Below are 6,000 nucleotides of genomic sequence, written 5' to 3'. Positions count from 1 at the left end.
TGACTGAAGTCACCCACGGGTAACCGAGGTGGACTGATGCTCAGCAACCAATCGAGTTGCCTGAAGAGATTACCTCCCATCAGCAGCAATGCACCTTCGTTTGGAGATACGAAGATCTTCCGCCACGACAAAAATGCTGTTATTGCAACCACGTCCCCTATTCAAGTCACCAGCAGCCTTCGGCGTAGTCTTCCGCAACCACAAGACATCTTGTCTTCGCTAGGTCAGATCATTCCCGCGTGTGCGTTGCTGGATGAAGAGACATTGCGATTGTATGAAGAGTGACGCTTTGCACTAAAGAAGAAAGGAATGCTTGGTTCCTACCTAAAATTATTTATCAGAATTCACCACCCCGAATTACTGAATTATTCTCAGTCGATATTTCTGTCGGCACAGGTAACACACATACGTTAATTAATTTGAATGTTTATCGCTGCAAAGTCTGTGATTTCAGCGCCAGACTTAGTATAATGCACCTATTCATCACTGACAGCAGACCTGCCGTGCAGTCTGCAATAAATCACGTTGCTTCATATTCACGTTTTATTGACCACCGAACACTTGCAAGTTTTCTCGATCCATTAGCCCTCGTTTTAAGGGGCACCCACAATCCCATGACTGACGTACCTCATTCTTACCGGCCCCACGTATCCCCTAACACTCAATTAACCTACAATCTTAATTGTGCGTACGATGATCACAGAATTAATATAAAGGTGAATGCTGTTACAAAGTCGCTGTTCTCATTAAAACATATCGTGTGGCTTCCTGCCTATTATATCTCAGGAAACCTTCTCTTAGTCCCGAACACATTTCTATGATAACATAGGCCGATGTAATTTCTAATGTGAAAATCCTTTCACAAAAGCCGGGCCTCTGCTTCGTAACGTCGATTAAATTAGATCAGAGGAAACGTCGCTTTCTGCAGGGAGAGAGAATTCGGAGCAGCGGATGCTGTGACCCAAGAGACTGCGAAGTGGAGATCAAAATGTTAAACGCTCCACGACCAAGCGAAACGAGGTTGTATCAACACCGCCCTTGTTCAAATAACATCAGTGGGAGAGAGCATTTTCTTTCCGGTTTGAATTAGTCGAACCTCGTCCTGCTTTTTCTCAGTAGAAAGGTGGGCCGACTGTGTTAATCCCAGGACAAACATTTCATTGAACATCACTCATACAGTTTTAATGAGCGGCTTCTTATGCAGTAAGCAATATTGCATTTCAGAAAATATTTCACTGACATTTTAGGTGAATAAAACTAATTTTAATAAATAATGGCATTATCTGTGATAGCTACTGTCCTCCATAAAATACCTAGTAGACCGGAAGCTGTTTAAGGACCTCGCAGCCTTCTTGTCTTGTCCATATCACGACTGGACGAGACTTGACGTCCATTGCGTGGTCTCGTAGATGGTTAAAAATGTTTCGGAGGAAAATAACGCCTCCGTCTTCACAACAGATAATACATTCCTCCCAAAATGTTAGCTAAACTACCTCGCAGTCCAAAAGACCTTAACCCAATTGCGCAGATGCTGTTTGCTGTTATTTTACTACAGAGGATGATAACGTAAGTAATTATAACAGAACAAGTGAACGAGCAGTTGTAGATCAGTTGACAGATAAGATTCGGTTTATCGCTATCTCCACCTGACGCCACGTCAATCCAATTCGCATTTTTCTACGAACACAAATAAGAAATGTTCCAGTATTTATCATATCGCTCAACAAAGGATTCACAAAATGAAAACACAGCAGTTACACAGATCTTGCTTTCATACTGCATCGTCGCTGCCTTCCTGCGAGCAGTGCATTTGGTTACGACGTGTGGAAGAAACAGATTAGTTGGCGAAGTAAAACCTGATTAACGACGAACCTGTAAGCAACGCGGTTAAAACTAAACTGTCTTCAAGTTTCACATCAACAAATTTTCAGCGACGTATAATCATTGTAAGATAATCAACAAATAAAATTATAATTTCATAGAAGAGTCTGTCGCGAAACAAAATTGAATTTATAAAATTCTTGTATATCTTCGTGATTCATAACCTCCCAGTTCTGTACAATGACAGCAAGGATCTAAATACTACACTAATTCGTAGCACCGTCAGACACATTCACCATTCACCATTCACCATTCACCATCCAGCAGCGCGCACGTGTCTCACAACGTGGTCTCGAATTACAATTACCTGGTTGCTGCGTCTTCACCAGTGATTAATCACAGGACCTTAAAAGCAACAACAGCACAGATATATAAGAAAAGTCGAAGAGAAAATGGAACCTGAAAAAAGACAGAAAGTGTAATCTGTACCAAATTACACTGAGTTTCCACATACGTTCTTCGCAAATGTACCATAAGTACCGTCTGCTCAAGCGTAGAAACAGATCACAGGCGACAAGAAACATTCTTCAACATACGATTTGAGGTAGCAAGGGGAATTGCGATCCAATGGGCATACATTCCTCTATTTTCTTATTTTTTCTATTAATCTATAGAAGATAAAAAGTCTATCAACTCTTAAAAAATTCAACTTCTAACTACACAAATTGTAAACGTGAGGTCCGAGGTCGAACTCAGACTTCAACCAACGAGGCTGAAGTTGGGATTTTATTCTTTGGGTCCAAAATTGATTTTTAAAATTTTCATGTAAAAATAAACTGTTTGCGAGGGTCGCAGACAAACATTCTCCGATTTCGACGGATGGAAAGCAGGACCGGTTCGTATTTGTCATTCAGCTGGTCATATGAACATACACACTCAAGAAATTCAAAACGTCTTGGAACTCAGTACTTTGACGGGCCATTGTAATATTTCAGACATCAACTAAATTTATGCGAAATCTGGCGTGTTACATAACGTCACGACGCAACACCGACTGCTTAACTCTGACCTCTGGAGTTGAAAACAACCAATCCGGCGAATTAAATTGAAATTAGTCCACCAGTCAGGAAATTCGTGCTACAAAGAACCAACCATCTTGCAAATTTGCGTATGAGTGGGAGAAATTGTTTCATTTATGGAAGCTGCAGTGTGTAGCAGACATTCGCTGCTACGATATTTTAAATTTGCGCAAATACATGTGGAATTATACGACCGCGATTATGTGTCAAGAAACTCACAAAGTCGATAAGGAAAGTCGGAATAAAACAAAACCAGTCTGTGTTTAAATACACTGTATGCATCTGTTATTCCAAATGTAGTAAAGTAAAGTAAAGTTTGTCCCACTATACGCCATGTAGGCGCTTGGGGGGAGCGGAGATATAGCTCCTACTCATTCTTTACCTCGGCACTAGATGGGGGTGAGTGGTCAGCATCACGCCCCGGCCGGCTTTACCCCCGGGAAAGGATCCCGGTACCCATTGTAGAGGAGGCTGGGTGGGCCCCAGAGCCGGTCTGGACGCAGAGGCTAGAGGAAAAATCCTCTGCTCCGTTGGGGATCGAACCCCGGTCGTCCAGCCCGTAGCTAGTCACTATACTGACTGAGCTATCCCGGCTCATATTCCAAATGTAGTCACTTCCATAACAAAAATCAACGCCAAAGTTTCTTTTTACGCATTTCTTTGAATTGCTGGCCGAGGCTGAAGACTTTAATCCTTGATGGCTTCGGGTGCAGGAGAATACTTTGCATGTAGCTTTTCGTGGTTTTCCTCATTCTATTCTTTATCCCGATGGACACATTCCCAGTTATTTTCCCACGATCATTATAATCGAAGACGGATATCCTGTGGAATGTTGCAGCTTTAGTCTGGTTTTGACCGACGTTTCAGACCGTCACTACATGCACATTAAAGACCTCAGCATAAATTCTACAAGCAAAAATTTATTTCCCTTTAAGTTGCAGGGAAGTTTATATGAAAGTACCAACAAATCAGATAGCTATTTTGAGAGAAGACTCACAAAGATGGCTACTACTATGACAGCACTGAAAGACCGTGCGAGAGGGCGGATCTCATCGGTCATCAGCGTCTAACGCCCTAGTGTTCTGTGACCACAACACAGAACACACGCTCTGGGGCTCCGATGAACTTATCTGTCGCGGTCCCGGTGTGCTGCTGTCGCATCAACTGGTGTTCCCACTCATCGCTCGGCGAGGCACGAGATAAAGGTCGATCAATCAACGCGCTGCATTTCAGACATCCAATTATCGTTCTTCGGCAGTCATTGGATTGCAACTCTCGAACCTAGCTCATTATCTGTCCAAGACAGTTACCGGAATATGTTCACATAAAACGGGCGAACAGATGTTGGACAGGGTGAACGTGAATGGAACTGGTCGTGGCGTATTAAAACGTTCCACAATGTGTCTGGAAGGGAACGGATGGTGGTCTAAGACCTATATAAGGAACTGCCATTCAATCTGGGTCGTGGTTTGTAAGACGATCTGAAACTGGTGTACCCACGATCACGATACTTCGTACAAAGCGCCAAAAACAGCCAATATCAGCGGTTCTCATCCAATGGCCCGCAATATAATCTTTTTCGTTTTTTCAAAGAACTAGCAGAGTGTCCGAAGTGTTACTGCAGGGAAATTTAAGTTCTTCACATTAACAGGCATGATGATTCGATATGTATCGTCGAATATCATACAAATTATTATTATTATTATTGTCCCTAAACCCAGCGTCTTCACGGACTCGAACACAGGGAAACTTCCGCGTTTGTGACCTGTTTCTATAATCTCCTCGCCGAAAGAGCTTTGGTCTTGGCGCCGTTCTTCTATCGTCCTTGGTTTCCGAGCTATAGGAACCCCCCTCACCGCGAATCGAATTCAAAGACACGCTTTCCGGAGTTATGACCCAACTATAACCTCTTCCTGGTCTCAAGCAATACGTATGACAAGATTGTGCTAATCGATTTATCTCTTCTCAAGCTATAAGCGACGATAAAAATTAACACAATTTCAAGTTCATACTATTATTTAGCCGTTAATTCCAGTTTTGCTATGAACACTATCCATAATCATACAACAAATTTCTATTCCGGTTTCTTAATGTGGTCAAGCATCTGTTGGAAATATTTGTTGACAAAACACACAGCTAGAAACGAAACGCAACAAAACCACGGAAGGACCGCATGCCGCTCCTCAGCTATTGTTTGAACAAATCGTCAGTTGCGGTAGTGCTAACGAACTTTCTCAGCATTAAGCATAATAAGAAATCTGAGAAACATGCTGCGCGAAAATGGCCCATATTGAACACGCGGCTGTCTTGAATATGTACTCTTTCTTCATCAACAAATACAATTAAACTTATCAGGCACATAATGTAAAAACAGTTCATTCAGAACCAATTAATAAAGTATCGGTAAATGCTACCATCAAAGAGTTATATCAAGTTGAATGTGACTCTAGAAAACTTCAATATCGACAGTTCATAGAATGTTTCCGAAGCTCTGATCTCCCAACAGCTAACCAACTCACAGGATCACTGATATTTTTTTATTTGAAGAGGTTAGAAATGAAACCAAACGATCACAGCACAGACGAAGCGAGTTATGAGAGGGGCCATATTAAAGGGGGGTTCACACGGAGTCGTGGACCGGGCGAGAACACGACCAAGAGGACCGGATGTCGTGCTCAATACCGAGTGGGAACTAGTGGTCGTTGCACAGTTGGTAGTATACGACCTTGAAGACAGCGGTCGTAACCACTCCGGCATGTTGGAGTGATCACGACGAAGTCAGTCGTGTTCCATTTTCGAACACAGTGACTCTGAAGGCGAGAAGAAACATTTGCGAAGTCAAGTGGGAACTGGAGACGGGCGTTATTAATCAGGTCGATTACGCAGGTCGTGTGACTCACTCAAATAGAGTAGTGTTCTCGCCCGGTCCACGACTCCGTGTGAACCCCCAAGACTGGGCCGATATTGGGCGAGAATGATCCATATTTAAAACTACGAATGTAACTGCAGAAATATATGGCAGCAAAAGATGCCGGGAACGAGCCAAGAGTTGTCAAAACCCAAGTCTTAACAAGCAGTCACCAACTCGGAATTCAAATCC

This window comes from Zootermopsis nevadensis, unplaced genomic scaffold, assembly GCF_977971745.1.
Source record: "Zootermopsis nevadensis isolate Lab colony 2312 unplaced genomic scaffold, Znev_1.0 Znev_ptg000011l, whole genome shotgun sequence".
Taxonomy (NCBI): Eukaryota; Metazoa; Arthropoda; class Insecta; order Blattodea; family Termopsidae; genus Zootermopsis; species Zootermopsis nevadensis.
Note: the sequence above shows the minus strand (reverse complement) of the source record.